Consider the following 12,352-nt stretch of genomic DNA (forward strand, 5'->3'; position numbering starts at 1 on the left):
AGATTCTTTTCTTTAGAAGTGCAGTTACCTTTTAAATAGAAAATATAGGAATACCATCCAACTTGATAATTATAGAGAATATTGTTGTCTCCTTTAAGTCCTTGTTTTTTTTTTTTTATTATTATTATTTATGGAGCTGCCCATTTTGTGTGAAAAACAAAGTCAACAAGGGTCTAACACAGTGTTTCCCAACCAGGGTCCAGGGGTTGCTGGGGGGTCCTTGAGCCATGAGTAGTTTGGACCTCTCAGGTCAGTTTGACAGATACCAATAATATTTTGGCTATCTGTAAGGGTGCCATTCTTCTCAATAGCCAGAAATGTAAGAGGAATTCTTTCCACTGATCACCACAATATTACACTGTGTGCTGTGGATATAGTAATTATAGAAGGGGTTCTCTGAAGACCTGAAAGGTGTTTCAAGGGTTCCCTTATGTTAAAAAGGGCCAAAATCCCTGGTTTATAGTCTAGGGGGAATTCCTTCAATTGTAACCCAAACATTTTAATGTTTGCTATTTTCCCTGGTGGCTCTAAATTATTGGGGCCTAGTTGTTTTTTTTATTTAAAAAAGAACTGAAGTAAAAAACAAAAATGTATGTTCATGTTTTCCAAAGCTTTTTGGTTGGTCTGGTTGAATTACAGGTTTTTGGTGAAAATGGTAAATAATAGTTATGGCTGCACTGTGACATGACTATGGACTTTGAGAAGTGCTGCGTAATATGTTGGCGCTATATAAATACAAGATAATAAAAACACTGTATTTAGTGATATTGTGTAAGAAACTTTCAGTCTAGAAGTCAGAAGAGGTCAGACTGAGCAATAAAACCACTTGGGGTAAGTCTATGATAGCATAGGCCCAGAGAAAGGGGGCAGAATGATACCGACCTTCATTCAGCCTCGGAGGTCATTGTGCTGTTAAGGCATTTTGCCTTAGAAGAAAGTATTTCATGATAAATAAGACAATAATAAATGAAGTGTTAGCTGGATAAGGGATGTTTGGAACACCATATAGGTTCCTATATGCATCAGATTAGGTTACTTGGACATCAGTGAAATCCATTTTTAGGTGTAGATTTATACTTCTCAGGGCATCTATTCTTCCTTCCAATGTACATATAAATATTAAAAACTTTACTTTTGCTTGATTAAACATGTAACATGTCCTCTAACACTGAAGAATGCTGCCTGCTTAAGCAAAGATTGTTTGGTATAATCCTTTTTCTTACAAGTATAACCTTTAAACCCTTCATATCCACTTCCCAACCTATGACATTCACCAGCTGACACTTTAGTTCCGGTTTAATAAAGCTCTTCAAAGCTGGAGAGGATACACTTTCATCAGTGAACCTGGGTGATCCAGCAAACATGGAATGGATTTCTTAAAAGTAATTTGCTCATTGTTAGCAAATGTTTTCAATCCTGGACCAGACCTATTCCAGGTTTTCTGGATTACCCAGGTTCAATGTGCATATCTTATATTCAAAAAGCATATCTTCTCCAGCCTTGGAGATAATAAACCAGGCCCTTTGTCCCTACTAATGTTTGGGAACGAATCAGTGTGATTTCATGTTTATGTTCTGTTATGACTGTGTCAGGTGACATAATGATTACATACAAGCTGAAGAATTCAGTGTTAAAAAAAGGCTATCATCCTGCAGAGGCTACTGCAGTGTGTTGATATAATTGTCTAATACAAGTATAGTACTAACAAAAACCTAAAATATATTAAAATAAATATTTTTTTGCATTTTCATCCACGTCCGCATAAAACACAAAAGACAGGTAGGGTTTTAAAAAAATATTATGTGCTAATAAATACTTTCAAAGTAGGCCTGGTACTCACAAGCAGATTTTAATGTTTAAATGTTTTGTATTAAGACCAGAAAAGGCGCAGAGGAACTGGACAAGTACTGACAGCATAGATATAGTATGGAATTAAATATTCCCAAAGTAGATGTGGGCGTGCAAAGAGTGCGCAGAACTGTGGCTGTGCTGGAATATTTATTCTTCCCACAGTAATCAAATTTATAAGTAAGTTTAAAGGCACATTGCACATGAATAAAAACCATTTATGGAAAGAAAACACAAAGCAAGTAAGCATTTAAAATATTTTTTTTTTTTTGTGTTTTTTTAAATCTTAAATTTATTGTGCTTTTACCTTTTTTTAGGTTGCCAACTCAGTCTTTTATAGAACCCTCAAATTTAGTGTTATATAGGGTACAAAACTTTGTTTTTATGAAATGTTTTAACCCAACTTCTACCCAAATTTTTTCACATTGGATTCAATGAAAAACGGTATGAATCAGATGAAAAAGTTGATTCACACATTTTTTTATTTCAATGTGAACTATGTGTAAATGTGGGTAAAAATGTGCAAAGTTGTTAAAACATTTATAAATAGATCCTCATCTAACGACTTTAACAACTACATAAAAGTGCTACCACTTGTACAATATTTGGGTTAGCTGACATAATTTTTGTACCATCTACTGCTTTATATAAGTGATCATGGGCAAAGAAAAGTTAAAAACAACACCTCCGAACTTTCAGGACAGGATGTCTAGATGTATCACACACACACATCTTTCATTAAATATTTATGTTTTGCTGTTTTTAACAATTTTTGTTTTTACCAATTTCATGAATATATTTTACAGCTACCTTTTGTTCTCCATAAAAATGATATAATACGCGATTACTGGCTCTTTAATTAGGGAAGTTTCTTGTATAACTAAGGACACAAACGTTCCTTGCTGTACCCTCTTCTCTCTCGCTTTGCATCTTAAAAGGGGAATGCAGCATGTAAAATGCTGAAAGTGACAGCAATCCCACACCTTGAGCTGCTTATTATTTTGTCAGTGTCTAGTTGGAATGCCACGCACAGCCTGTGGCACCCCCATTCTCTCTCTGGAATCACAGACAGCTGCTTGTAGATAATTATACTGTCACTGCTTGTTATATTAGAGAGGAAAACAGCGCTCTGACAGATTCCAAGACTCTCCATTTTTGTCAGAGATTTTTAGGTTATTATTCCATAATTATTACTACTACTAAATTTACTGATTTCAAGGGTGTGATACATATGTGTGTATATATATATATACATTATACAAAGCATTCTCTTACAAAGGAATTAAGTTCTATTTAGTTACTTTGATGTGGAGTTCTAGATCCTTTAAGTGGTCTAAAGCCAGTTTTTCATTTCCTTTTAAAACAATTGGGCACAGAGGCCATAGGAGACTATGACAGAATGTCAAATGCCAGTATGCCAAAGATATCAGCACACATGATTGTGAATATTCTATCAAAGTCATCTCAGGGTCTCCAACCCCACAGAACATCACAATGGCCAGGGAGAAGGACATTGCCGCTATACTGTATATTTTTGTAAAAGTTGGAATCAAATTGTTTTTCATATATAAAGTCAGAACAGTGGTTATATTTGCCTAGTTTAATTTACTAGATTATTTTTTCTCTGGCCAAGGGTTTGGTTTACTAAAGGATTTTAGGCTGTTCTCTTTGAATTGTTCCAGCGCAAGGGATATTTCACTTAGCTAAGAAAAGGCAAAGAAGCTCTGCTGACTTCAGCCATCCAATCATACGCAATGAAAAAACACGATTAAGTATTCTGTGCAAAGTGAACCATTCATTGCAAAGTGATAAATCATAAATCCCCTTGGTAAGTGAACAGCCTGAATTACTTACTATTAACTCACCCCCAATATATCTGCATGATGATTGTCTTTTTGTGGCTTTTTGAGCTTCCTTCTAGTGAGAAAATTTGCTGGTAGCTTAAATCCCAACTCTGAGCTCAAGATCCCTTCCTTCTGATTTGCCAACCCCAACAACATTATTGCAGCACCCTTGCACCCTGTTTCTGGTTTTATCCAAATATGATTGGATTGATGTGGCATTTGGGGTAAAGATATGCAATTATATAAAACAGACACCAGACATAACTCTTGTTTTCACCTTTACTGTCACCTTTTGTTGTGTTTTGTTACTATGGCCTGACTTTCTCTGACTTCATAGCTAAGCTATGCCAACTTTCCCTTGCCTTTCCCTTAAGACTGCCTATGTTGGCCACAGAAGGACTCTAACTAGACATTATCTTACAGGATATTGGGTTTCAAATGAAATGAGCAAAGGGGACATGGGAAATGATTCAAATACTGATTTATGGGGATTATGTGGATAATATGTGAAAATATAACCAACGTTGTCACAAACTATAAACTGGCACCTATGTAGAAGAACGTTAGCCCATTGATTTGGAAGGCAAATTTGAAATGCTAGGGGTGTGGATTATATTATTTTTTTTAATTCACGGTTAAAAAATATGCAAGGAATATTAAAATGAAACTGTGATTGCTACCCTTATTTTTTAAAAGCGTTGGCTCCAAGGTTGCCATCTTGATTACATACTTGAAGCCTGGTATACCAGAATACCTTGTGTCTCCCACACATAATGCAAGAGTCAGGGAAAGTCCACATCAGGGTAATCATCAATTCCCCAAGGGTATAAATGGTTGAATGACAAAGGACTGGAATCCCAAAGTGATACAAATACTTGCTATGTATATGACAATAATGACTTAGCTAGCAATATGGACTATAAGAAGTTGGCATGAGTGATTAGGAGAATACTTTACAATGTAAGAAATGCGTCAGTCTGGAATATGTTGCTTACAGTACTGTAATTAGAACTAAAATATGTCACATACAGCACAGTATATAGCACCCCTGCACACTCCGTACACCCCAGCATGGACCTCTATACCCTCAGCATATAACTAACTCAGAACTTCCATTGGTTGTATAGCAAGCAGATTGTCAATTGGAAGGCTCCAAGCAGATCTGCACATCTTTCTCAACATTCATCGTTTGTTCCAGATTTCTCTCAATTCCTTTGCTATATTTTTCTTTTTATTCCTTATTTGTGCTAAATGTTGACATGTGGGAAGGTAAGAGTAGGGCTACCTCTCACTCTTTTCCTGTTTTTTTTATTTATTATATGGTATTTATCTGATGGGGTTTTTTGGCTTGTTCTATATTCTTTGTTCATTTTGCATATTAAGTACAACAAACAAGTTTGATTTGCAGTTAATGAAATAGGCGCTTCATTGCAGGTACACTTCGTGCATTCAGAATGCTTTAAAGCAGAATAAATTCAACAGTAATACTTTTCCCCCATCTACAAATGTATTTATACATTATTTAGACAGCCTCCCAATGATTCAAGGCCTTGTCATTGAAGAAATATAGCTGTGGTTTTAAATGTTCATGTCACATGTGCATGAGCCAATGTACACCAAGGCTGCAGAGAGCAGATGGGTTTGATTGCATGATCTTACGTTACCTTACGTTACCATGATCTTACATGTCAAAAAGAACTAATACGAAAAATTGTGAAAGTTTGCAAGGCATATTACATAGTTTCTGAATGCCGTTCTGAAGTTTGCTTGCACCATACTGCAGGATTTATTTTTGTTTTACAACATCCATTGGTATGTGCATACTGCTTTGTTTCTCTTTGGTAGAGCACGGTGGGCAGTACGGTGGCTCAGTGGTTAGCACTCTGGCCTTTGCAAAGCTAGGTCCCACATTAGAATCCTGGGCAGGACACTATCTGCATGGAGTTTGCGTGTCTGTGTGGGTTTCATCCGGGTACTACGGTTTTCTCCCACATCCTAAAAACATGCAGTTAGGTTAATTGGCTTCCCCCTAAATTTGTCCTTAGACTATGGTATGACTATGGTAGGGACATTAGATTGTGAGCTCTTTTGAGGGACAGCTAGTGACATGACTATGGAGTTTATAAAGTGCTGTGTAATATGTTGGCACTGTATGATAATATTATGATAAATACCTGGTCTTAAAAAAGTGGATTGCAAGCTTTAGCACATTTAGCATGCACAATCTGCATAAATCTGTGTCCTTGTTTTATTTTTGCTCTGATATTTGGTAAATGTAAAAAGCACACCAATACTAAGTAATAAGTAAATTCGAAACATCCTTTTTTCTGAAGCCAAAGTTTATAGACATTAAAAGTACATGAATTTTTCTCTGAAGACAAAGATCACAGACATTGAAAATGTGTGAATAGTTTTGACGCTAACAGAAAGTAACATGATCATACCAATTATGAATCAGAAACTGTTACAAATAACAGTATGACATATACAGAGAATTCATGTAACATTTAAATGATATAATAGATTTAAAGAGTTGAAATATTCAACTGCCCAAAAACCCAAAATTATAGCCGAAAGTAAGAATTGCAAAAGGTGTATAAATACAAAAATTGCCAGCATACAAATTGTATGAGACAATGTAAATTATGTACTACCAAAATCTGTCATTCAAACAAAACTGAACTCGTATTTTATGGGGACTAATGCTCTTTCTCAAAATAGTGGAGTCTACCTTTCAAAAACTATAGGTGATATTTAAAGAATACAACATAGCCTCTTCTGCAGCTGATAGCATGTGATGCAAATTGCTAGTAGTGATAAGGTGCCTGGATTACATTTGCTGCATCACAAGTGCATGCCTTGCAACAGTTATAAAGTGTCAGAAAGCATGACAACCAACCAAGAGGTTCAGTGGGGCCCATCCCACCTTCGGGTCCCATTCACCCCCTGCAAGCACTATATGCATGCTCTAGCAAGCATTATGGCAAAGTTTTGCTTTGCATTTGATTGTGGTGCATGCCCATTAATTTTCAATATCACTCCCAGCACAGAAATTAAAACAAATGTTTAAATAATAAATGGGCCATGTGCAGGATAATTTTTTTACCTTGAAGACGAATGCATTTATATGCCAAAAATTAGGTATTTTGTAGAGGTATATGGATTCTGAATTCTCAACCACTTAAAGACACAAAGAATCTGACACAAAGGCCCATCAAACAACATTTTAGATGTTGTGAATATGTCAGAAGACCCTAAATATTAAACAAACATTTATATGTACAGCATGAAAGTGAAAACCTAAGCAAAAGCTTGGAGATCCATTATATACATTATTATTAAAAGATAACACCAAAGTAGCAAAAGCATGTACTGAAGGTAGCTACATAATCTGCTGCTTTTACTATAGGAGTAATTGCAAATTATGCGCCTGATTTACTAAAGCTTAAGGAGAAGACAGACTACCATGGGAGATCCTGGATGATCCAGCAACCGAGGAATGCACCCGGTCTGGGATATTTCCAAGTAATAGCAAATGAATGTTAACAATTCTTTGTAAAGTTCTCCCATGATAGTTTTGTAGAGCTTTAATAAATCAGGGCCTATGTGTACTATGTGCCCATTTCAAAGTAGGACAAAAATATGACTTATTTAGCTTGTAAACTAGAGATTGATTTCCAATCCAATAAAGCAATTAAATGTACAGTGAATTCAACAGCCAACTGATCATATGCAACCAATCTTTTAGTCCTTGGTCAGAAGTAGGGCAATCGGATGTGTTGGTGAATATCAAATGAAAGTGCACAAGTTGAATCATGTGTACAAACATTTGGTTAAAGCTCAGTGGAATTCCGATATTACAATTTAAACAAAAAAAAGATCTAAATCTGTATTTCTTATCCTTGAACTCTTGTCTTGATGTATTTTATTTAGGATAATATAGGAGAACCTTACCAACAAAAGCTTTTTATCCAGCAAGATGCTAATTAGTGAACTAGCATGGAGAGGTTAAGTATTCCTGTATCGCTCTCTGTAAGTCTTATTTTAGCTAACGAGTATATAGCAAAGCCATAGGTGCTTTTCCTTGGAAAACAAAGACGATGAACATAAGGCGGGACGGTGCATCCGCAATGTAAGTTTTAATGCAAGCGACTTCCGAAAATAACGACTTTATCCATATGGAAAAAACCTACCGCTTGGAAAGAAAAGATAAAAAATGACTTATAGGAAACAAAATAGGAACAGGGTTTTAGTGGAAAAAAAACAGAAACTGAAAGAAAGAGAAAAGCAGCAGGCTGATTATGAGGTGTCAAAACTGCCAGGAGCAAGGAGGTGATAGCAATCAGGGGTGAGAAGAGTTCGGCATCCGTACGGGGCAGCTAATTATCCGTCTCATTTGAGGAGCAGCGGCTGAGGCAGCAGCGTCCTCTGGCTGAGCTGTGACAGATTGGAGCAGTGAGAAGGGGGTACACACCATGCAGTGAGCTGCATGCTAATCAGAGCATCCCCTGCCCAACTCAACTGGGCACTAATGCAGCCAGGGGCCTGGGACCAACCCAAGAGCCTGGCCACTGCTTATGTCTGTGCCATCAATGTTGTATACTTTTTCATCGCTAGAGATTGTAAACTCTCACGGCCCAGCATATACACACAATCTGTTGCTATTTTAACCTTGTGAACCTATTTCTATGAACACTATAACTGTACACATTTCAATTTGATTGTACAATCTTTCTAAAGTGAAATGCAAAGAAATTAGACCCATAGACGCATATGATTTAGGCTTGAATCTTGGATAAGAAAATGTTATCTAAATTCAAGAGGCATGTGTGTTGCTTTCTGAATCTTGTGTGGTTTGTATATTTCTTTTAGATTTGTATATTTCTTTCAGATTTGTGCAGTAATCCAGTGTCAAAGTTTGAAGCTGTATTAGGACCAAACACTCTTCTTTGAGTGGGCTGACTGGTCTCGTGCACCTGTTGGTTCCCATCCTATGCTATGCTCTATGTAGCTTGGTAATGATGTCACTGCTTCTTTTACAAAGCAATAATTGGGTTTCAAAGACATTTGGTGTACAAATACTGGATTCATAACTTTTGTGACCATTGAGGAATATACAAATATATAAGGTGGAAATCTCCTTACTAAAAATGCATTTTGTTCAATTCATTCAATTCATACAATTTTGGTGGTTTAGTCTTTTAAGAAAGACCAACATTTATAGACAAAAGCTACATAATAAAAAAAAATTGCCAAAATATTGATCAACATTATTGCACATTGATACATAAAATGTATCTGGAGTCATGCTCCAATAAAATAATACATGGTTATGTTGTTAAGTTTTAGAGATTGGATATAAGTATGTGATGTTGTTTATCCTACGTTATAAGAACAAGATTTGATAAATGCCTGGTCATTTTGTACCATATATGCAAATTGTCCTTATTTGGGGTATTGGTGGGTGGATAAGGAGTCTTAAGAAAGTCTTAACTAAATCTGTCAAGGATTTTTCTGATGCAACAGCTCTTTTCAAATAGTATATGATATAAAGAGTCACACAAAACCTGCAGGTATTCTATGAATATAATTGTCTTGTCTTTTAGTTCCTGTTTTCTTAGCTACACACAAATTAGTAATCTGCACCTCCAGTCTCTCTTTTCTGAACTGCTCCGCATAATATTGAGTGTTCCATGCTCACTCAGAAGCCCTTCCTATTTTCCACATTGCAGACTTCTTCACAGCAACCAGGCATATTCCCTGATAATATCCCAAGTATCCCAAGTACACCCACACCCTCTGTGGGGAGGGGACACAGGAAGATGGCCTAGGAGTAAGCAGCTTAAGGTTGGAAGGACTATGATCTATAGGGCTTTATATAGGAGTAAGGTCTTCTGGTGGGTTGTAAAAGAAGACTACATGGACCACAAGTAGTCCAATGAATGGACCTAGTCTAGGGCAATGGAAACTCTGAATGTTAGATTTACAAGATGAATGAGATTTGTTGAGGTGACCTATGTGCTGCCTACTGTTCTCCTTGCTGGATTGGAAACTACAACTGAAAACCTATAATGCAAGGTTGGCTCTGCTTCTACTCCATTCATTCATTTTGTGGGACTGTGCTTGCTTAGCCTGTCACGCTGCTTATTGAACATTTTTGTCCCAGTCATCATATACCCAGTTATCAGTGGGGAAACTCTAACATAAAGATGTGTAAGCCTGCCACTACCCAAATGGCCATATCCACATGGCGTGGAACTAAGCATAGTAAATCAGTAATGGAAAAAGAATAACTAATGGAAGTACACAGGAAATACTGGTGACTATTAGTTATTTTCCTATTGCTTGCCTTTTTCCGGCAAAGCTTCAACAGGTTAGTGCTTTTGTAACAGTAGGGCTCATTCCAATCTAGGTTTGACAGGTTTAAAAAATAAAGTGCCAAAGTTGGGCATCATAATGCAAAGGGATTTTCCCCAATAGGTAATCTGTGCTATCATCATCATATAGTGGAAGGAGCAGACACAGAACAAAAAAATATTTTAAGTTTTTAAACAAAGAACTGTTAGCTGTACTTTCATTGCAAAGAAACAGAATAAAAGTGATAATTGGTTGTATTTAGCAATTACAAGAGCTCCTTTTTGCAAAAACATTAATTTGTTTTTCCATTAGACTGGAGATCTTCTTTAATTTCTATCTTTCTCTAGAGAAAAAGAACAAAACAATTCTATGCGCTAAGAAAACTCTAATACTTTTGGTAATTAAAACCGTAGGTGTGATTTTCAGACAGCCCTTGGAAGCTCTGTTATGTGAATGAACACGATGAAGGAGAATCATGCAAGGAATTTGATGTCTAAAGTGCCCTATTGTAATAAGCCATCTGTTATAATTACAGCCTGTCAAAGCACATAATGATAATCAGGGAAAATATCCCCATTGTAGCATGGATCACACAATAAATGTATCATATGGACAAGCCTAAAGGATTACCGAGTATGTGGGTGTGCCAACTGCATTTTATAACAATTTGAATATTAGCAGTAAGGTGCCGGGCTAGAGCGCAGCATTTGTTTACAGCGCATAATGAACAAATCACAATACATACTTTTATACTATTAATAGGGGAGTAAGGGGCTCTCATTTGCAACCTAATATGAGAGAGATTGCTGAGATATTAGTGGTTGATAGAGTAACGCTTACCATAGACATGAGACAGCTGTCAGGCATTAAAATAAATGTAAACCTTGACTGGATTACATGTAGTTTACTGAAGCAATATATACACTACACCATTTGGCACCAAACAAAAGCCCACTGTCACCTAAGAACCTTGTGGCTCGTTTTTTCAGAGGCATGTAACACGCAAAACAGCTTACAGGTTGTAGAGGTCAGAAGAATATACAATAGTTCCCTATTATGGATGGTAGTAGAATGAAGAAAAAAAAAACACCTCCTTTGGTGTCATAAGGATAAACAATTCCTCCCACTTTGATGGCAATGGGATGATACACTACCCAATTTTTGGTGTCATTAGGATAAAGATATCCATCCACTTTAGTGGCAACGGGATGAAAACCTACCCCAATTTTGGTGTGAGAGAAATAAAAAATGTCCTCTCATTGGCAACAGTGAGATGATAAATGTATCTTCCTCCTTTCTTGGTTGCAGTTGGTAAAGGTCAGCCCCCTAGTTTGGTGTGCCCCCTTGTTGGTGGCAGTACCCCTCATGGGGGAACAGTGGCATGTGCTGCCATTAACAGCTGAATATGATTTTTATTCTGACATGTATTTGTTGTTTTATGCTTTAAAGTTTGAATTGTAATGAAAGATCCTCTCAAGGGTATTTACCTTTTCAGTTTTTGGAAAATTCAAAATAGGTGGTTACTTTCCCAATATCCTGCTTCATTGAGTTATGTTTATTGGGAGACATTGCTTCCATTACCTACTGAAATTAATCAGTGATTTGTCAAAGCAAGACACAGTAACAGGTTGACGTGAGTGGTGGTTCCTATGCTAGCTGGTAGGAAATAGGAGAAATACTTATTACATTGGGGTATAGGGTAGCATGGGGGGTCAAGTACAGAGTCTTCAGCCCCTTATAAGTTCCGACTTGGGTTCACTTGGAGTTTTCTATCATTAGAAAAATATTTTTTGCTTTAATAAGTTTGCTAAAAAAATAAAAGTTGGCTGAGACATTCAATCTTTCCTTCTCTACATATTTCAGCTGCTTTAGGTGGTTGAAGTTCAGCCTTTCCATTAAAACAATATGTTCCATTCTGGGAAACACAAGCATATAGTAGCTAAAGATGGAAGAAAGAATGGCAAAGTGATTTAATATTGGTTACATGTAATCTATATTATTAGAAAAATGTGATTTTGGGACTGGTTCATTTGAGGCTTCTTCAGAGGTGGTCCCATTGACACTTAATGCCTCACAATAGGAATTCTTAGTCCCAGTCTGGTTCCATATAAACTGCTGTGCTGTAGCAGATGGAGACACAGCATATTCTATGAAATCTAAGTAATTATGAAGAGATAGTAAGAAATAGTGCACTGATGTTGCTCTCGCTCTGCATCTTTTCAAGAAATTGTGCTTAATGAACCCAAGTCCATAAAACACAATTCAATTGGGGTTGATTTTACTAAAGGAGTACAAAATTGGAC

This window comes from Pyxicephalus adspersus, chromosome 7, assembly GCF_032062135.1.
Source record: "Pyxicephalus adspersus chromosome 7, UCB_Pads_2.0, whole genome shotgun sequence".
NCBI classification, from domain to species: domain Eukaryota; kingdom Metazoa; phylum Chordata; class Amphibia; order Anura; family Pyxicephalidae; genus Pyxicephalus; species Pyxicephalus adspersus.